Below are 23,053 nucleotides of genomic sequence, written 5' to 3'. Positions count from 1 at the left end.
GCATTTCTTCATATGTCTCTTGGCCATTTGTATGTCCTGTTTGGAGAGGTGTCTATTCAGCTCCTCTGCCCATTTTTTTAACTGGTTTCTTTGTCTTCCTTTTGTTGAGTTGTATGAGTACTCTATATATTTTGGAAATTAACCCCTTATCTGATGTATCATTGGCACTGATGTTCTCCCATACAGTGGGTTGCCTTTTCATTTTGATGGTTGTTTCTTTTGCTATGCAGAAGCTTTTGAGTTTGATGTAGTCCCATGTGTTCATTTTTTCTTTTGTTTCTGTTGCCTTAGGTGATGTATCAGTGAAAATTCTGCTGCATATGATGTCTAAAATTTTGTTGCCTACATTTTCTTCTAGAATTTTTATGGATTCACGGGTCACATATAAATATTTTATCTACTTTGAGTTTATTTTTGTGTATGGTGTAATTTGATGGTCTAGTTTCATTTTTTTGCATGTAGCTGTCCAATTTTCCCAACACCATTTATTAAAGAGGCTGTCTTTACTCCACTGTATGCTCTTGCCACCTTTGTCAAATATTAATTGAGGAGGTTAATTTTATTTTTAATTTTAACAATATACTTCAATAGTATGGAAGGCTTTGGATTTGTGACAGTGTGGGTACGTTAGCTGAATTTGGGTTCAGTGTTGTGCTTTGTTACTTCATGATGACGTCACTATTTTGTATGTTTCTTCAGCAGATGTGGCTGCCAGAGAGCGAATTTTAGCTTTTATTTTAAATTTTTAGATAATGATTGTCTTGAATATTTGTTTGATTATTGTTATTGGTCGTCTGTTCTGTTCTTTTTAACCTGTAAAAGAGAAATTTCACATGCTGAGGGACTATGTACATGTTAGGACAGTGGCTTTTGGCTGCCTTTAAGCATAGTTTTGTGGGTTTTTATTTTCTTAAATATAATTTGTTTGGTTAAATTTTGGAATCAATTCTCATATTCTGACTTAATTTTTTTTTAAAAAAAAGGTTTCTTGGTATTTTCAACTTCTAAATGAAGAAAATGGTCCTGGCTGGTTTGGTTCAGCAGTTACAGTGTTGGCCCGTGGACCGGAGAGTCCCGTGTTCAGTTCCTGCTAAGGGCATGTACCTTGGTTGCAGTTTGTCCCCGGCCCTGGTTGGGGTCGTGCAGGTGGCAACCACTTGATATGTCTCTCTCACGTCAATGTTTCTCTCTCTTCCATCTCTCCCTCCCACTTCATCTGAAGATAAATGCAAAAATGTCCTCAAGTGAGGATTAAAAAAAAAGAAAATGATGATCTGATACATGGAGAACTTGTTATTTGATTACCTTAACTTTAAATAGCCTTCAGTCTCTGTTGAAGCTGTTACACATTTTAGTACAATAAACTTGTGTATTTGATATTGAATTTAACTAAATGTGTTCCTGACACTTTTCATGCATTATTTTTTTTAAAAGACTCGTCTAATTTCCACTTGGTGTTTTACAAACACTGTGGATGTCCATGAGTCTCTCTGCAACCAATATTAGACGTAGTTTTGCATTTTACAAACCAGTTGTTTGTTCATCCACATTGTAGTCAATAAAATTTTGTTGTTGAGGACTTCTGTTGAGATTTCTTATGGAAGATTTTGTGCAAATTTCATTTTACAGTGTAAAAAATAAACTGTTGGATTGACTGTCTTTTATTTGATAATATAATTATATATTTAATATAAATTTATTTGTTTAAATGCTGGTCTTGTTTCCAATTTATGTATTTGCTTAATAATAAATATTTTTATATATTCAGGATTTACAATTGCAAGATTTAATCATCTGGCTGAGTCCTTTATGTTTTACTACAGTGTATGCACTTAAGTGGTTGTCATTTAACTCAGTTTGACAGTTTGTTTTACAGAGGAATTGTGTGTTTGGCATCATTTCATTCTAGTACTTAATGTAGGACTTTTTTTTTTCTTTTTTTTTTATCCTCACCTGAAGACATTTTTGCATTTATCTTCAGATAGAGCAGGAGGGAGAGAAGGAGGAAGAGAGACAGAGAAACATTGATGTGAGAAAGACACATCAGCTGGTTGCCACCCACACGACCCCAACCAGGGTGGGGACAAACTGCAACTGAGGTATGAACACAGGACTCTTTGGTCCACGGGCCGACACTCTAACCGCTGAGCCAAACCGGCCAGGGCAGTACTTGGTTCTTTTCATAAGCATTGTGTAGAAAAAAATTTTTGTTATCTTCAATTCACAAATAATAAAAATGTATTTATAATTGAAATAAAGTTTTGTGGTATTTTCAGTGTAAAAATGCATACATTGATAATCTGAGTGTCTGGGATATTGTCTTAGGACAGTGAATGACTAAAAGCACCTGTCACTGGCCACCACTTAACAACATTTGGGATTTCATTACTTATAAAAATTGGATGTTTGATATCACGTTATTTAATTCACTTCTGTCCCTAGTCTTTTGCATACATTTGCTTTAAAAAGTGTGGGACAGCCCTGGCTTATTTGGCTCAGCGGTCAGAGCATTGACCTGTGGTCCGGAGAGACCCGGGTTTGGTTCCCACTAAGGGCATGTATCTTGGTTGCAGTTTGTCCCCAGCCCTGGTTGGGTTGTGTGGGTGGCAACCACTCGATGTGTCTGTCCCTTTCTCTCTCTATGTCTCTCTCTATGTCTCTCTCTCTCTCTCTCTGCCTCCTACTCTACCTGAACAAAAAATAGAAAAATGTCCTCGGGTGAGGATAAAAAATTTTAAAATAAATAAATATAATAAATAAAAAGTGTGGGACACGTCAATGTATAACCTAGGAAAATAACAGTGAGTTTGAGTGCTTTGTGTTTTTCATCACAGTTGTGTAGTTCAGAATGTTATTTTACAGTATAGCTGTGTATTTAACATAATAGTAATTTAAAATTTTTGACCTAGGTCCTACTTTCCAAGTGTTTTTCCACACACACACACAAAGATGATTTGTATAGTTCTATTCACAAACAAGGAGGACAACAGTGGTAAATCAGAACAGATAATGCCATAATACGATGATCCTCCATTATCCTTGCAGGTGATGGCTCTGCCCCTTACCATGAACCTCCAACATCCCTGCATGGACTGTCTCTGACCCTTCCATGCTCCTCCCTCATTCTAGTATTTGATGGCCCTGCTCTTTCAGCTACACACTCTGATTGTGCCACTGTGTGCACCAGTGTTGTTAAGGGCAAGCATTTGAAATTGGCAGGGATTGCATTATGTGATATCAAATGTGCATTCAATGGCAGAATTAATTTAACAAAGAACTTTTTTGCCTCTTTTTTTAATGTATTGTTGTTACAGATGTTTCTCCTTTTTCTCCAAATGACACCCCCCTCCCGATCCCGCCTCACACCCTCACAGCATTGTTGTCTATGTCCTTTGGTTATACAAATATGCATATAAGTTTTTTGGTTTATTTCTTCCCTTCCCCCCGCCCCTCTCCTCTGAGGTTTGTCAATCTGAACCCTACTTCTGTCTCCAGGTCTATATTATTAATCTGCTTATTTTGTCCATTATATTCCACAAAGAAGTGAGATCATGTGGTATTTGTTTTTCTCTGATTGGCTTATTTCGCTTAGCATAATTCTTACCAGGTCCCTCTAAGTCATCTCAAAGAATAAGACATCTTTCTTTCTTAGAGCTGCATAGTACTCCATTGTGTATATGTACCACAGCTTTTTTATCCACTCATCTACTGATGGACACTTGGGCTGTTCCCAGATCTTAGCTATTGTAAATAGTGCTGCTACGAACATGGGGGTATATATATTCTTCCTGATTGGTGTTTCAGGCTTCTTAGGGTATATTCCTAGAAGTGGACCACTGGCTCAAATGACTGTTTAGTTTTTAATATTTTGAAGAAACACCATATTGTTTTCCATAGTGGCTGCACCAGTCTGCATTCCCACCAGCAGTGTACTAGAGTCCCCTTTTCTCCACGCTCTTGCCAGCAGGTGTGAGGGGATACCTCAGAGTCGTTTTAATTTGCATCTCTCTGATGATTAATGATGTTGAGCATTTTTTCATATGTTTCTTGGACATTTACATGTCCTGTCTCGATAGGTGTCTATTTAGATCTCTGCCCATTTTTTAATTGGTTTCTTTGTCTTCCTTTTGTTAAGTTGTATGAGTATTCTATGTATTGTGGACACTAATGCCTTATCTGATGTATCGTTGGCAATTGGCTCTCACATATAATGGGTTCCATTTTTATTTTAATGCTTGTTTCTTTTGCTGTGCAGAAGCCTTTTAGTTTGATGTAGTTTTATGCATTAATTTTTTCTTTGTATCAGTGAAAATTCTGCTGCATGTGATGTCTGAAATTTTGTTGCCTACATTTTCTCTAGAGTTTTTATGGATTCACAAGTCACATTTAAGTCTTTTATCTATTTTGAGATTATTTTTGTGTATGGGGTAAGTTGGTAGTCTAGTTTTAATTTTTGCATGTAGCTGTCCAATTTTGCCAACACCATTTATTAAAGAAGCTTTCTTGACTCCGCTATATGCTCTTGCCACCTTTGCCAAGTATTAATTGAGCATAATGTCCTGGGTCAATTTCTGGGTTCTCATTTCTGTTTCATTGATCTGTATGCCTGTTCTTGTGCCAGTAACAGGCTGTCTTGATTACAGTGGCTTTGTAGTATAACCTGATATCTGGTATTGTGATTCCTCCTACTTTGTTGTTCTTTTTCATGATTGCTCTGGCTATTTGGGGTCTTATTTGGTTCCATATAAACTTTTGGAGTATTTGTTCTAGTTCTGTGAAATATGTCATTGGCATGTTAATGGGGATTGCAATGAGTCTATATTTTGCTTTGGGTAGTGAGAACATCTTAATTATGTTAATTCTTCCAAGACATGAACAAGGTATATGTGTTCATTTTTTAATATGTTCCTCTATTTCTTTTTCAATGTTCCATAGTTTTCTTTGAACATGTCCTTTACTTCTTTGGTTAGGTCTCTTCCTAGGTATTTTAACTTTTTTGTCGCAATGGTAAATGAGATTTTTTTTTTTTTAGTTTCTCTTTCTGTGAGTTCATTATTGGTGTATAAAAATGCCGTTGATTTCTTGATGTTAATTTTGTATCCTGCTACTTTGCCAAATTTATTTACTAAGTCTAGTAGATTTTTGATGGAGTCTTTGGGGTTTTATATGTATAATCATGTCATCTGCGAATAATGACAGTTTCACTTCCTCCTTTCCAATTTGGATCCCTTTTATTTTTTCTTCCTGTCTGATTGCTGTGGCTAAGACTTCCAGTACTATCTTAAATAAGAGTGGTGAAAGTGGGCTTCCTTGTCTTGTTCCTTGTTCTTAAGGGAAATGCTTTTAGTTTTTGCCCATTGAGTATGATGTTGGCTGTAGGTCTTTCATATATGGTCTTTATTATGTTGATATATGATCCCTCTTTTTTCACCTTGCTGAGCATTTTTATCAGAAATTGGTGCTGAATTTTGTCGAATGCTTTTTTAGCATCTGTTGATGTTATCATATGGTATGTAGCATTTATTGATTTGTGAATATTGTACCAACCTTGCATCCCTGAGATGAGCCCCACCTGGTCATGGTGAATAATTTTTTTAATGTATTGCTGGATCTGATTTGCTAATATCTTGTGATGTATTTTGGCATCTATGTTCATCAGGGATTTTGGTCTGTAGTTTTCTTTCCTTGTAGTGTTTTTATCTGGCTTGGGAATTAGAATTATGCTGGCCTCATAAAATGAGTTTGGAAATCTTCCTTCTTCTTGGATTTTTTGGAAAAGTTTGAGGAGAATGGGTGTTAGTTATTATTATTTTTTTCAATCCTCACCGAGGACATTTTTTCATTTATCATTGGATAGAGTGGGTGGGAGGGAGACAGAGAGAGGGAGAGAGAGGAAACACTGATGCAAGAGAGACACATCAACTGGTTGCTTCCATCATGACACGATCAGGGCTGTGTACATACTGCAACTGTGGTATGTGCCCTTGACCGGAATTGTACCCGGGACTCATTATTCAATGTGCCTATGCTCTAACTGCTGAGCCAAACCAGCCAGGGCTGTTAGTTCTTTTTTGAATGTTCAGTCGAACTTCTTTGTGAGGCCATCCAGGAACAGGTTTTTGCTTCCTGGGAGTTTCTTAATTGCATCTTTGATTTCCTTAGTTGTTATTGGTCTGTTCAAATTTTTTACCTCTTCCCAGTTCAGTTTTGAGAGACTGCGTGATTTTAGAAATTTGTTCATTTCTCCTAGATTTTCCAATTTGTTGACGTTTAAGTGTTCATAATAGTGTTTTAATGATCCTTTTTATTTCTGTGGTGTCAGTTGCTACTTCTCCCATTTCTTCTCTGATTTTGTTTATTTGAGTTCTTTCTCTTTGTTTTTTGGTGAGTCTGGCTAAGGGCCATCTTTTCAAAGAGCCAGGTCTTTCTTTCATTGATCTTTTGAAAAATTTTTTTTTTATTATTCTCTATGTCATTTGTTTCTGCTCTGACCTTTGCAATTTCTTTCCTTCTACTTGCTCTGGGTTTTTATTTTTGTTTAGTTTCTGCTTTTTTAAGTTGTACTTTTACATAGTCTATTAGAGAGTTTTCTTGTCTTTTGTCATAGGACTGTAGTGATATACACTTCTCAGGACTGCTTTTGCTGCATCCCATTGATTTTGTGTTGTTATGTGTTCATTTTCATTGGTTTCCAGGAAGTTTTTAATTTCTTCCTTGTTCTCTTTGGTAACCCAATCATTGTTTAATAATATGCTATTTAGCCTCCATGTGTTTGATTGTTTTTATTGTAATTGATTTCTAGTTTCATGCCAGTGTGATCTGAGAAGGTGTTTGATATGATTTAAATCTTCTTGAACTTGTAGAAACTTTGTGTCGTAACATGTGGTCTGTCTTTGAGAACATCCACTGTGCACTTGAGAAGAATGTGAATTCTGCAGTTTTGGGGTGTAATTCTCTGTAGATATGTATTGACTTCATTTAATCTAGTGCATCATTTAGAGTGTTTCTTTGTTAATTTTGTGTCTAGAGGATCTATCCAGTGATGTCATCAGGGTGTTGAAGTCCCCTGGTATGATCACATTGTTGTATATTTCTCCTTTGAAGTCCTCCAGAGTTTTTTGTATTTTGGTGCTCTTATATTGGGTGCATATATTCTTACAAGGTTATATCCTTCTATTGGATAAATCCTTTCAATATTGTGTAATGTCCTTCTTTATCTCTAGTTATGGCCTTTATTTTGAATTTATTTTATCAGATACAAGTATTGCTACCCCAGCTTTTATTACTTTCCATTTATTTGGAAGATTTTTTTCCATCCCTTCACTTTCAACCTATGTGAATCTTTTGTTGTGAGGGGGGTCTCTTGTCAACAATATATATATATTGGAAATGAAAAACCACCAAGTGGAAATGAAGAATAATCAGCAGAGTAGAGGAAGCCAAGTATGGAATCAGTAAATTAGAAAACAGGGTAGAAAAAAAATCACCCAATAAGAGAACCATAAAGAAAACACATAATTTAAAAACAGGAAGACAGACTAAGACAACTGTGGGATCATGTAAAATGTAACCACACCCACACCCATTATATATATATATAATTCATGCTTTCTTGTCCATTTAGCTCTTCTGTGTCTTTTGATTAGAGCATTTAATGCATTTACATTTAAGGTTATTATTGATAAGTACTTATTTATTGTCATTATTGTTTATTATGGCTATGGTTCTCTTCTTATTTCTTTTGGTAATTACCACAGTGCTTTTAACATTTCTTGCAGTGCTGATTTGGTACTAATATATTCTCTTACCTTTTTTTCTCTCTCTCTCTTTTGTCTGGGAAGCTCTTTATTTGACCTTCTATTTTGAATGATAGCCTTGCTGGACAGAGTAGTGTTGGATTCAGATCCTTGTTTTTCATGACGTTGATTACTTCATGCCATTCCCTTCTGGCCTATAGTGTTTCTGTTGAGAAGTCCTCTGATAGCCTTATGAGGGGGGGTCTCTTTGTAAGTAACCTGTTGCTTCTCTCTTGCTGCCTTTAAGATTCTTTCTTTGTCTTTAATTTTTTGGCATTTTGATTATTATGTGTGTTGGTGTGGGCCTGTTTGGGTTCTTCTTACTTGGGACTCTCTGTGCTTCTTGAACTTGTATGCCTTTTTCCTTCACCAAGTTAGAGAAGTTTTCTGTCACTATTTCTTCAAGTATATTCTCTAACCCTTGCTTATTTTCTTCTTCTGGAACTCTTATGATGTGGGTGTGGTTACATTTTACATTATCCCACAGTTGTCCTAGTCTGTCTTCCTGTTTTTAAATTATGTGCTTTCTTTATGGTTCTCTTATTGGGTGATTTTTTTCTACCCTGTTTTCTAATTTACTGATTCCATCCTTGGCTTCCTCTACTCTGCTGATTATTCTTCATTTCCACTTGGTGGTTTTTCATTTCCAATTGATTGGTTTTCAATGTTTCTATATGTTTATTCATACTTTTGAGCTTCCTCATAATCATTACTCTGAACTCTGCCTTTGATATCTTGCTTAATTCCTTTTCATTTATTTCATCTTCTGTAGAATTCTCTTGTTCTTTCATTTGGGATTTGTTTCTTTGTTTCACCATTTTGGCTGTCTCGGTGGGTTTTAGATCCTGTCAAATTTCTATTGTGGGTGTTGGTGTTTCACTGATTGTGACTCCCTATACTAGATTTTAATGAGTATGGAAGAACCCATGTTAAATACCACTATCAAATCTTACGTTCCTGTGTTGATTTGCAGGCCTAGCAAGGGTTAGTTATCCTCTAGCTTTTGCTTGCAGGCTATTAATCTCAGTTCCTTAATAAGCCTTTGGTTGTAGTCCTCAGCTGAATGAAAAATCCCTCGTGTGTTTCAAATGTAATTTTTATTATGATTCATTAAATGATTATTAACCCAGAATCGATGAAATTATAGGACTATCAATCATTGTGCTTCAGGGCATGAACTGATCACCAGCGCCTGATTCCTCCTTCAGATTACCCTCACTTATGCATGCCAACCCCCTTCTGAGATCATGCAGTGGAGAGCAAAGAGTTCCCTTGTCCTCAGAGTCCTATGCCCAAACTCTGTGGCCTGTGGAAGAGAGAGGAAGGATCCTCTTTGCCTCTTAAAAACCCGAGGACCATAATCACTGATAGGATCCTGAGATTATTGCTTTGGCATAAAATGGTATTGGTTGAATCTCTCTGGCTTATTCTTGATTTTGACTTGCTTTATGTATATTATTTAGTATGTACATGATTTATTAAAATTTTATTAATTAAACATTGATGTTCTTCAAATATTGTATTCCCAAAATATATTTACAAATCAGAAAGGTTGATAGTTGGTTGGGTTAGAAACTGCCTCTTCCTTTGTTACTATGAGGTACCAAGGTTTTAGGAATCAGGACATTAACTAGCCTAACAAATACTAACATTACAAGAAGAACCCTAAATCTTGAACAATTTCTAATTATGGGATTTAGGTCCAGGTTTCAGGCATGGCAGAATTTTTATTGCATCCTCTTTTCTCACAGAATCCTAGAGGGGATATTTTCCAAAGACCACATCTACAAAAGCCAATATTAACAATTATCAAATGTCTTTCATTTTTATTTCCTTGAAGATCTATGCTGTGTCAGAGAGTAGCAATATTATTTAATAATTGGAATTATTAATGAAATTTCCCTAAAATATATTAGCTTCTTTCTGATATCCGTGATTTTCTAACTTACTGTTTTACCAATTACTGACACTAATACACCATAAAATGCTGTTTTATAATCTAGCGAATAACTCATCCTCCCATCTCAAGGGTTTATGACCCATAATCCTGCCCGAGTCTTTAGCTATGGTATTAAATAGGATAAACTGATTTGTTTAAGATTCCCTCTTATAGTAATTGGAGACATTGCCTTTCAGCCTCTTACTTCATAAATACCCTGCGATGTTTGATTAAAGCAGAATGAGATATAGTTCATTTTTGAAGAGGCAGTCAAACCTCTGAAGCAGTAGTCTTATCTGATCTGGTAACTCCACAATTAGTGCAACAGCTGTCTTACATTACCTTTCACTCTGCATGTTTGGGTACTCTGGCTCCACCAACATTTTTAGAAGTTCCTTTGGATAAAGGAAATAGTATATTTATCCTAGCCACCTACCTAAATGAGTGTGACTTTCCTGCAGTGGTGCTAAGTTCTTTACTCAGGGCAAGCCACCTTGCAGATTTGTATGATCACCACTTTCTTCAGGACCTGCAATGCAAAAGGCCAGTATTAGTTAGTCTATGGGCCTGTAATGTGAAGAAAATGGAATTGGAAATAGTCATCAGAACTAGCCAGATCAATAAATACAATTTTAGTGAAGTGAGAGGGCTATGGACAGAGGGAAGCACCAATCTCTTATCCCCTGGTGTCATCATTAAAGATGGTGTTGAAAACCCTTCCTCGAGTCTCTAAGAGACAGGGACTACCAGCAGTGGCATGGTCACTCCTAGGCACTACCGACTAGCTCCATGGTAGAGACCTTGTTTCTACAACCTGTTCCTTTAATTAAGCAGGAGCATCTTTTCCCATACATATTTTTGTTCCTCTGTAGACTTTGAATGCCACTATTATAGACACATTGACATAATTAGACTGTTCTGGTTTCAGAGAAACCTAGATTTAACTTTTTTAACACCAAAGTTTTGATTTTTCTTTTTATTCTTTTGGGAAAGTTAGTAGCAGACAGTAGATGGATGGAATGGACTAGATTGAAGAAGACAGACTGCGGAAGCCTAAGGAGTGTGGGGTGCTGCTCAGGGTTTGTTTTAACAGTTATGAAAATGTGGATCTGAATGAAATTTATAAAGCCCAGCTCTATCTATGAAAAAGGGGGAGAGATGAGAGCCATGTACCAAGTGGGGGGCAGGAAACAGTAGTCTGTCAGCCTACCCTCCCTGTAGTATTATTTTGGTAAAAGTCCTGAAAGCACAGGCCAGAAATTAAAGTAATAATAGATCAATACTTCTCCAAATCTTTACCCTTTTGTACATTCTTGGCCATTTATTTGTGTTGCAGATATTGCTGGGGCCACATACCATGTTTAATACACAGTAAACCTCCATTATGAATGAGAGACACTTAGCTCATTTTCACTCTAAGTCAGTAAGTAGTCTGGAAGCTCAGCTGGATTCTAACATATTATTCCAACACTCTGTGCCACTGTCGAACATTTCAATGAATTCAGATATTGGAAGCTGGGGTCAAGTTTTGAGCTTTGCATGCTAAGGCTTCCTGACCTCTATGTACAAAAGAAGTACAGTGGGATGAATGTATTTGAGTGAGTTTATTATGACAAAAAGGTGCTAATGTTGATTGGGTTACATTTAATGATCCTGTATAATAAATGCTCTGTCTTGTTCCTTTCCAGGTCATGGTCTCTGTCAATACAATGGCCAAACCGCAAGGCTTGATTGATAAGCATTTCCCATATTTGGTACTGTTTTCCCCAGATTGCTATCTGATGCAGAGGTTCTGTGTCTGAACTTGATTTTGCCTGCTAACTGTCAATTTTCTGGCAAGGTATGCAACAACTGGGTCAGAATTTCTTTCTTTTATTTTTTCCACTTACAGTTTACATTCAATATTATTTTGTATTAGTTTCAGGTGTACAGCATAGTGGTTAGAGAATTATGTACTTTACAAAAGTGTTCCCCCTGATACTTCCAGTATGCTCCTGGAAACATTCATAGTTATTACAATATTATTGACTATACTTCCTATGCTTTACATCACATCCTCATGACTATTTTGTAATGGCTAATCTGTATTTCTCAATCTCTTTACATTTTTCACCCAGTCTCCTACATTCCTCCTTTCTGGCAAGCATCAGTCTGTTCTATGTATCTATGAATATGTTTTTGTTCTGTTGTTGATTTATATTGTTCATTAAATTCCATATATAAGTTAAAATTTATGGTATTTGTCTTTCTCAAACTGACTTATTTTACTTAGTATAATATCTTCCAGGTCCCTCCATGCTTTCAGAAATGGTGAGATTTCATTATTTTTACAGCTGGGTAATATTCCATTGTATATATGTACCACCACTTTTTATTCACTTTTCTATTGATGTGCACTTGTGTTGCTTCCATATCTTGGCTATTGTAAATAATGCTGCAATAATCTATAGGTGCATATATTCTTTAAAATTAGTGTTTTGGTTTTCTTTAGGTATATACTCAGAAGTGGAATGGCTGGGTCATAAGGCAGTGCAATTTTTAATTTTTTGAGGATATGCCATACTGTTTTCCATACTGGCTGTACCAACTTGTATTTCCAACAGTGCACAAGCATTCTCTTTTCTTTACATCCTCACCAACACTTGTTTTTTGATTTATTGATGATAGTCATTCTGACAGGCATAAGGTGATATCTCATTGTGGTTTTAATTTTCATTTTTTTGATGATTAGTGATGTTGAGTACCTTCATATGGCTATTGGCCATCTGTATGTCCTCTTTGGAGAAGTGTCGATTCAAGTCTTTGCCCATATTTCAATGGGATTGTTTGTGTTTTTGTTGTTGTTGTTGAATTGTATGCATTCTATATAAAATGTAGATATTAACCCCTTATCAGATGTATCATTAGAGAATATGTTCTCTCATTCAGTGGGTTGTCTTTTCATTTTGTTGATGATTTCCTTTGTTGTGCAACATTTTTTTTAGTTTGATGTAGTCCCATGTGTTTTCCTTGCTGAGAAGATATATCAGAAAAATATTACTAAGAGAGATGTTTGAGATTTTTTTGCCTATGTTTTCTTCTAGGAATTTTATGGTTTCAAGTCTTACATTTAAGTCTTTACTCCATTTTGAGTTTATTCTTGTATATGGTATAAGAAGCTGGTCTAGTTTTAAAAATATTTGGCATGTATCTTCCCATTTTCCCAACATTATTTGTTAAATAGAGTGTCTTTTTTTATTGTATATTCTTACCTCCTTTGTCAAATATTAATTGCCCATATAAGCATGGGTTTATTTCTGAGCTCTCTATTCTGTTACATTAATGTTTATGTCTGTTTTTATGCCAGTACCATGTTGTTTTAATTATTATATCCTTGTAGTATAGCTTGATACCAGGTAGCATGATTCCTCCAACTTTGTTTTTATTTCTCAAGATTGCTGTGGCTATTCAGGGTCTTCTCTGATTCCATATAGGATTCCTTTATAATGAGTGGTCAGATTTCATATTAACTTGGAATTCAAACTTTCAGAACATGGGGTATACCAAATCACAGAGTAGGGGATCTTCTAACTACAGTTTACACATTTGATGTTATTACTCACTTTGACATATGATTTAGAATATGGTCTTCCTCTGAAGCCATGTAATAGTAAGCTTTATTAGTTGTACTTATTATTATCATCTGTAGAATAAATTACTTCATTATGTAGTCCTAATGCTTGGTGCTTTATAACTTGCTGGGTTGCTTTGGAGTCAGACCCAAGTTCTAACCTGACTTCGCCAGTAACTGTCCATGCTTAGTTACTAACTAATTCATTGAGCTTCAGTTTTCTTTTCTGCAAAACAATAGTCACACTTTGCTATCAGGGATATTGTGAAAATGAAGTATGATAATCTTTGTAATGCACCCAGTATTCAGGAGGTACTCAAGGAATTAGGCCCTATTTTTGAGTGCACAGAGCAGATCAGGACATTATAGTGCTTGGTCTAGCCCCTTCCCTGTCCCTTTCATTTAATTGTTTTCTTTCCTTTGCCAGGTAAAGCCAGTTTCTCATAGGTTACATGGTCTTCTGTTTGGAAACCACATTTCTGTAATTTTTTTATCCTCACCTAAGGATATGTTTATTGATTTGTTTTTGTTTTTATTTTTTTGAGAGGAAGAGAGGAAGGGATGAAGGGAGGAAAAAAGAGAGAGAAACATTGATTGGTTGCCTCCCTTACGCACCCCAACTGGGAATCCAAAGCACAGCCTAGGTATGTGCCCTGACCAGGAATCAAACCCACAACCTTCTGGTGTTTAGAACAGTGTTCCAACCAACCAAGCCACTTGACTGGGGAGCTTCTGTAATTTTGCTATGAAGAAAGAGGTGGCCCCAGGACCTGAGATTTTTGTGTTCTGAGATGGGTTCTGTTCTGGTCAACATAGACAACTTACACTGAGACTGTCATGGCTCAGCATTCAGTGGAACATTCTAGGATTTGTCAAACTGTGCTGGCTGAAGGGTATCTGTTAACTTGCAGTCTAGAAAGTTCTGCTCTCCTCACTTATAACAAGTAACTTCTGGGCTGTGATGAGTTCATTTAAGATTAGGTAAAATCAAGATGAACAACAACAAAAAGCCTAGGTAAAAACATTGACAATGTCAAAGATAGAAAAAATGCTAAAAATAAATATGCACTATCCCAAAATGATTTAAAAAATACTTTTAAAAAATTTATCTTTATTGTTAAGAATGTTACAGATATCCCCCCATTTTTCCCCCATTTCCCTCCTCTGCCCAGTTCCCGCCCTGCCCCAGGCCTTCACTGCCCTATTATCTGTGTCCATGCGCAATGCATATATGCATATAAGTTCTTCGGTTAATCTATTTCCGTCTGCCTCCCTCTGAGATTCATCTGTCTGTTCCATGCTTTAGTCTCAAAAGATAGCTGTGGTTTGGCTAGTTTTATAGTAGCATAGGTCTTATTCTGGTAGGACCATGGAACCTAAGGTTCAACCCATGCAAGGTAAAAACGTGCCTTTCTTTTTTATTCGAAACTAAAGTGTATAGCTGTTACATAGCACATTGATATTTCAAAGCTTTTCCCTGAATAGGTTAAATTACTTTAAAGCCCTGGATGGTGATGGGGGGCAGGAGGTGGGGGGCTGGGTTATTTCTATTTCCCATGAAGTGAAAAACTGAAGCAGGAGGGAGGTATTTAGAAAAAGCTTAACTCAAAACCATTTAGTTGAGCTGTGCCAGCCAAGTTTCTTTACCAGGTAACATGATGGTGATGCTAATTTACTTGCTAGTTCAAAAAATATGTGAAACTTAACTGTGTCTCTGCCTCCTCCTCCCCTTTCCACATACACTTGTACTCACTGCTTAGTACTGTCATCTTGGGTCTCCATTTGGTGAAGTGTGGGGAAAGCCAAAATGAACTGTATTTTGGCAGGCAATTTTACTAAGTATTTCCATTTAAAACGTAGTCACAAGACAGTGGAATCCAAAAGAGTTAATATGTATTTGGATAGATATTCCCAGAATTTAGAAACCTAGGAAAAGTGAAAGTGACTTTGTTCAGAAGTTAAGGTGGAGCCTGGCTTCTTGAATCCTAGCAAGTTCAGTCCTTTGCCCTTTGACTCACCTGAGGTTTGCTCTATGAATAGTTACTAATTCTTTGAAGTTTTATTGGGTGACAATTTCTTGGTTTGGTTTTTAAATCCGAAACTCATGTTTGAATTAAATGTACACCTCTTATTTATATGGAAACTAGAGAGAAATTGGATTATAATTGAAATTTATGGGCAATTTTATATGGATTATGGATATTTTATGTAGGAAAAATAATTTTTTTAGTACTTGATGGAAAAGCACCATGTACACAAAGGGTAATATGATCAAACTTTTTTTCTTTAAAAGCAACTTCAAATTGTAATTAAAATATGTGCTCACTAAGAAAGTCTAGAGCTTATAAAGAGTGGTATGCTAGTAAATGTTTAGCATCCAGCTCTCTAAAATACAAAAAAGCACCCTAATATATAACATTTGCCAATTTCTGAGATAAAAATACTCCACCATGGCTTAAGCCACAAATGTGACATCACTAAAAGCAGATTTAGGAAAAGATGCGCACTATCTGCTTGTATGAGCCAGCTCTTACACAGCACTGAGTAAATTTTAAAATCACTAACAATCCAGTTACACAGAGCTGTGACAATTGCCAATATTTTTATGCTTTTCGAACTAGTCTTTCTGTGAAAATATCCATATTGGTTCTGATGAAGAGTCTTGTTTTTAGTAAGTAAATCTGTACATTTTTATTCAGGCATTTGACTCCATTTTGTTTCCAAACTCAAATATTATTTATGTACACATTTAGGAAAGGCATACCTATTTAGTGATTTTAAATATTCTAATTTAGTGTTTATCTTAAGGCTCTAAAATGCATTTCACAATGTAGCATTTAAAAAGTTGCAGAAAATGTAGGAATGGTGAGAGGACAATGACCCTTAGAGGAACCATTGCACTTCATTTGTATGGCTTGATGCAGACTAATTATAGGTTTGGCCCAGGGGAATTTAAACAAAATAGAGAGAGGAGAGAGAGAGAGAGACAGAGAGAGAGAGAGAGAGAGAGAAGAGAAGAGAAGAGAGAGATACTTTCTCTGTTCTGTTCATATTTGCAGTCCCAGTGTCTGGAATTCGTTCTAGAAATAAATTACCTCCTGGTGAAGACCTCAGGTCTAGGTCAGGTGTCAAAAGGGACAAGAAGTGTTGCTGTGTGTCTGTGTGTACAGATAGACAATTTTAGAAGTTCTATCCAAGGTCTAGGAAGAGCTGATGATGTTGCCACACTGGACAAATCAGGCAGAATCTCTAGGTCACAGTACTGCATAAGGACTTTGTATAGCCCTGAATACCTTGGAAGAGCCTTATGACTTAGATCCCCAAAGAGCAGACCTGTGCACTTCAGCTGGAGCTCTTCTTTCAGTCAAGAGCAGAGGCTGTGTTGTCCTTGCTTGGGTCTTCCTCTAGCTGATGACACAGTGATTAATGTCTACGGAAAGACTTCACTAGAGGAGGCAGGGTAGGAGATGCCAACTGGAAGCATGGTGAGAAGTCAGAAAAGGGACAAGAAGGGTTGTTCATAGTGCACAAAAGGACACATGTAACCTGCTGCTCAGAGAGTAACTTCTCTAAATGTGATCTCTTACCAAAAGATCCAATTTCACTGTTTCCACCTGGGCTGAAAAGTTTCTGCTCCTCTCAGGATCTTTGAGGAGGTGAGGATAAATGAGAGTAACAGAATATAAGCTTTTTAATAATTAATGGTTTTAATTCACAAAACAAAGTGGCTGCAGGTGAAAATTTTCACAGCTTGCCTTGTGTGTTACTTAGATCCTATTAGACCCCTTGACTGTTAGAGGCACTTGTTTAATTTAAATATATATGCAAAGAAACTAGCCCTTATCAGTTAAAGCCATGACTGGCAACCAGCCTTAAGGAAACTTCAAAACCCATTGGTTCCCTTGGACTTTTGACCAAAACAGTCACCCACACTTACCTAGTTAGTACTGTATAAGCATAGATCATTTGGATACTTCAACCCAGTGGAAATTTGACTCCTCTATTAAGTAAAAAACACTTTCCAGCTACCTGTTGTCAGCATCTCTCATTTTTCTCTATTCTTTAGACCTGACCTCCATTCGCACATGCAGTTAGATTGGAAATGTCAAGGGACCAAAGGCGGATGTTTATGAAATTTCATTAAAAAATGTGCTTTCACAAAATGTCATTTATTTGTATTCCAGAGGAGGGAGAAATGACTTCTTTTCCATCTGAGTCTGCTCCTCAACCACACCCCTCACCTTGGAAGATAATTTGTTGCATCTTTATTTTTATTTTGATTACAGTTGACATATAATATTGTATCAGTTTTAGATGTATAGCCCATGATTAGGCATTTATATATCTTATGAAGTGATGCTCCTTATAACTCTAGTAACAATCTAACACCATATATATTTATTACAGTGTTATTGACTATATTCCCTATGCTGTATTTTATATCCCCATGACTCTTCGGTAACTACCATTTTGTACTTCTAAGCCCCTTTACCTTTTTCATCCATTCCCTCCAACCACCTTCCCACCTAGCAACCATCAAAATGTTCCTTGTATCTATGAGTCTGTTTTGATTCTGCTTGTTTGTTTGTTTGTTTATTTATTTATTTTTTAAGATTCCACATATAAGTGAAATCATCTGGCATTTGTCTTTCTCTGTCTGACATTTTGCACTTACCATACTATCCTCTAGGTCCATCCATGTTGTTGCAGATGGCAATATTTAATTATTTATTATGGCTGAATCATATTCCATTGTATATGAGCACCCACCACTTCTTTATCTATTGATTTATTGATGGACACTTAGGATGCTTCCATATCTTGACTATAATGCTGCAACAAAGATATGGATCTATATGTCTTTTTAATTTAGTGTTTGTGTTTCTTTGAATAAATATTCAGAAGTGGCATCCTGGGTCCTTTTTTGTCTATTCTTATATCCTTTTTTTATTCTATTATTTTTTAAATATTCAGATAAAGTGCAAAGGGGAGGGGGAGATTGATGTGAGAGAGACACATCGACTAGTTGCCTCCTGCAAGACCCTGACCAGGGCTCAGACCGAGCCACAACCAAAGTACATTCCCTTGACCAGAATCAAGCCCATGACTCTGTGGTCCAAGGGCTGATGCTCTAAACTCTGAGCCAAACCGGCCAGGGCTATCCTTTGTTTTAAAGACTATTTTGTCTGGTGTAAGTATTGCTACCCCAGCTTTTTGGTTTTGTTTTGTTTCTATTTTCATGAAATACCTTTTTCTATCCCTTTATTTTCAGTCTGTGTATATCTTTCAATCTGAGGTTTCTTATAGAATGCATATGTAAAAATCTTCTTTTGTTATCCATTCAGTCAACGTATGTCTCATTGATTGGAGCATTTAATCTATTTACATTTAAAGTAATTGTTGATAGGTCTTTATTGCCATTTTATTATTCATGTTTATCTTTTATTATTGTTCTTAAAGAAGACCCTTTAACATTTCTCGTAATACTAATTTGGTAGAGATTAACTCCTTTAGTATTTTCTTGTCTGGGAAGCTCTTTATCTGTCCTTTGATTCTTAATGATAGCTTCACTGGGTAAAGTAATCTTGGTTGTAGGTCCTTGCTTTTTATCAGTTTGAATATTTTATACAAACCCCTTCTAGACCTCAATGTTTCTGTTGGTAAATCAGCTTATATTCTTATGGGAGCTTCCTTGTAGGTGACTAACTGCTTTTCTCTTGCTGTTTTTAAGATTCTCTCTTTGTCTTTAAACTTTGGCATTATGATGTGTCTTGGTGTGAGTCTTTTTGGGTTCATCTTGTTTGGGACTCTCTGTACTTCTTTGGCTTTTAAGTCTATTTCCTTCACCAGGTAAGGGCAGTTTTCTGTCCTTATTTTTTTCAAATAGGTTTTCCATTTCTTGTTTTCTCTCTTCTTCTTTTGGCACCCCTGTGATGTTCATGTTGGTAAGCTTAAAGTTATTGCAGAGGCTCCTTACACTGTCCTCAATTTTTTGGATTCTTTTTTTCTTTTTGCTATTCTAATTGAGTGTTTTCTGCTTCATTATATTCAAAATTGCTGATTTGATTCTTTGCTTCATTTAATCTACTGTTGATTTTCTGTCATTTATTCTTCACTGTTGTTAATGTGTTCTTAATTTCTCACTTGTTCTTTTTCATGGTTTTCATATTCTTTTTAATGTTGTTGAAGTTCTCACTAAGTTCTTGAGCATCCTTCTAATCATCATTTTGAATAATTTTTTTTGTTAGTTTGCTTGCTTCTATTTCATTTAGTTCTTTTTCTGGAGATTTTTCCTTTTTTTTTTTTTTTCCATTTGGGACCTGTTTCTTTGCCTCATTATTTTGGCAACATCCTGTATTTATTTTTGTGTATTAGGTAGAGCTGCTATGTCTCCCAGATTTGGTACAGTGGCCTTATGTAGTAGGGCCCAGTGGCAGAGCCTCCCTTTTCACCCGAGCTGAGCATGTCAGGTGCACCCCCAGTCTGGGCTTTGTACATTAATTATCTTGTTGTAGTTTAGCCTTGATTGCTGTTGGCATGTCACTGGGAGGAATTGACCCCCAAATTGATTGGCTGCGAGGAATCAGGTTGATGGTAGTTCAGATGTGGTGCCCACCTTTCTGTTCTGTGGGGAGAGGGCTCAGCAGAGGAATAGTGGCTTCTGCCAGCACTTCTGTCTGGGACAAAGCTGTCATACTAGCCCTTGTCCTACAGCCACAAAATTTATTTCCTCCCCTTATGTCCCTTGTGCCTTTCAAACTGTCTCCACATCGCTGGATCTCAGAGCAAGTGAGTGCATGTAAGTCCACGTGCTGACCTTTTAACAAGAATGCCTGAGACTCCAGAAGCCACCTGTCTCACTCAGTCACAAGCTCTACTAATTTTTACAGACAGAAGTTAAGAGTGACATCTCTTCCTGGCACCAGAATTACAGACTGGAGATTCTGATGTAAGGCTGATACACCTCACTTCTTAGGGGTACTTCTGCATTCAAGATATCCCTCCCACTTAGAAAGATGATGGCTGGAAGGACCACAGGGAGGATAAGTGTGTGAGAGAGTGAATTAGTGTGTGAGAAAGTGTGAGTGGACGAGAAGGTGGACGACCAAACTTGTCAGTGCAGAGACCTGAGCAGAAGGTTCCTGTGCTGTGGACAGGAGCAGCCAGCTACCGTGGTAAGCATGGTAAGCGACTCCCTGAGCCACGGAGAGGTCCCACCATTTTAGAAGATCCCAGATCTTCCCTGGGAGGAGGCAGTAGGAGCGGCTAGGACCCAGCAACCTGAGCCCACCTGTGCACCTGGCATCATCAGACCAGTGGACACCCTGTATCAACATAGACCAGTGCACAGTAGTGGAGCTGCCAAGGTGCCAGTTGCAGAAGCCTCAGATAGCTGGGAGCCCAGCACCATCTCCCACAGTAACAGCCCTATTAAAGTCAAGATGTACCCCCAGCAACAGAGGCTGGGAGCAGACATCCATCCCCAGGCAACAGAAGCACAGACCAGCAGCTGAGACCCATCCCCCAAAACTACAACAAAAGCTGAGCAGAAGTTGAGCCCCACAGGGCAGCAGCACTCCCCAGCTGCCAATGGCTAGGGCTTCACAGAGGCCTGTGAAATCCAGCGGCCCACAAGAGTGGTGGGAAGATGGAGCCCGAAAGGGATTGGTACGATCTAGCTGCCTGCCCATGGGATCTGCAAAGTGTGGAGGCACCAGAGAGGCCTGTGTGACCCAGACGCACACAAGAGCTATGGGAAGCCAGAGCCCGAGAGGGACTGGTGTGATCCAGATGCCCGCCTGTGGGACCTGTAGGGTGCGAGGGCACCAGAGAGGCCTGTGCAACCCAGCAGCCCACAAGATAGGCATCAAGCCAGGTCTCCAAAGGGACTGTGTGATGATGTTACCCACGGGACCTGTGGAGTGCTGAGGCAGCAGAGAGGCCTACGCGACTCAGATGCCCACAAGACAGATGTAGAGCTGGGTCTCCACATAGACTATGTGATCCAGCTGCCCTCTTTACAGGCAGGGAGTGCGACTCCAACAGGGCCTGAGCTATACAGCTACAGGTGGCACCAGCTAACAGCTGGGAACACAGCTCCAGAGGGGCCCACGTGATCCAGCAGCAGCACCTACCAAGACACACCAATACCAGCCCACAGTAGTCAATCCTCCAGGATCCACAGCAGGCAAGAGGCAGCATGCAACAAAAACAATCTGGGTGGCACAGTAGCCTTATTTGATATGCATTGAGCTGCATACACATCCAAACATTGCTCCGTGGGCATAGAGCTACCTGACGGCTAAAATGGGGAGACAAAAAACAACACTCAAAGCAAAAAAAAAGAGGAATTATCAGAAAAGGAACTACAGAAAATGGAAGACAGCAACTTGTCAGATAAAGAAGTCAAAGCAATGATTCTAAGGGTGCTCAAACAACTTGGTGAGAACTATAAGGAACTTAATAAGAATTATGAAGAACTCACTGGGAAATACTTCAGCTTAAAAAGAGAGGTAGAAGCTATGCATAAAGAGGTAGAAGCTATTCATAAAAATCAAGAGGAAATAAAGAATGACATAGCTGTTATAAAAAACACCTTAGAAGGGTTTACTAGTAGATTAGAAGAAGCTGAAGACCAAATCAGTGACTTAGAAGACAAGGTAGAGAAAAACACTCAAATAGAGCAGGAAATGGAAAAAAATAAAATAAAAAGCAGGAGGAAAGTTTAAGGGAGCTGTGGGGCAATACAAAATGTAACAACATTTGCATTAGAGGGACACTGGAAGGAGAAGAAACAGAGAAAGGAATAGAGAACCTGATTGAAGAAATAATGACAGACAACTTCCCTAAACTGGTGAAGAAAAAACTCACACAAGTCCAGGAAACACAGAGAGTCCCAAGCAAGATGAACCCCAGAAGAACCACAGCTAGACACATCATAGTAAAAATGGCAAACATTAAAGACAAAGAAAGAATCTTAAAGGAAGCAAGAGAGAGACAGAAAGTTACAAGGGAGCTCCCATTAGACTACCAGCTGATTTCTCAATAGAAATGATGCAGGCCAGAAGGGAGTAGCATAAAGTAATGCAAGGCAAGGGTCTGAATCCAACAGTACTCTATCCAACAATGCTATCATTCAAAATTGAAGGAGAAATAAAGAGCTTCACAAATAAAAAAAAATGCTAAAGGAACTTACCACCACCAAACCAGCACTGCAAGAAATGCTGAAGGGACTGTTGTAAGGAGAGAGAGAGAGAGAGAGAGAGAGAGAGAGAGAGAGAGAGAGAGAGGAGCACAGGTATACAATTAAAATGGCAACTAATAACTGCCTATTAATAATTACCTTAAATGTAAATGGCTTAAATGCTCCAATCAAAAGACATAGGGTAGCTGATTGGATAGGAAAACATGACCATATATATGCTGTCTACAAGAGACCCTCCTCACTACAAAAGACTCACACAGGATGAAAGTTAAGGGATGGAAAAAAAATTTTCCACGCAAATGGAAATGAAAAAAAAGCTGGTGTAGCAATACTCATATCTGACATGATAGACTTCAAAACAAAGACCATAATAAGAGACAGAGTAGGTCACTACATAATATTAAGAGGAGCAATTCAACAAGAGGATATAACTCTGGTAAACATATACACACCAAATATGGGAGCACTAAAATATATTAAAATACTTCTGGAGGATTTCAAGG

This window comes from Molossus molossus, unplaced genomic scaffold (assembly GCF_014108415.1).
Source record: "Molossus molossus isolate mMolMol1 unplaced genomic scaffold, mMolMol1.p scaffold_m16_p_2, whole genome shotgun sequence".
Taxonomy (NCBI): domain Eukaryota; kingdom Metazoa; phylum Chordata; class Mammalia; order Chiroptera; family Molossidae; genus Molossus; species Molossus molossus.
This window is presented reverse-complemented; position numbering follows the sequence as displayed.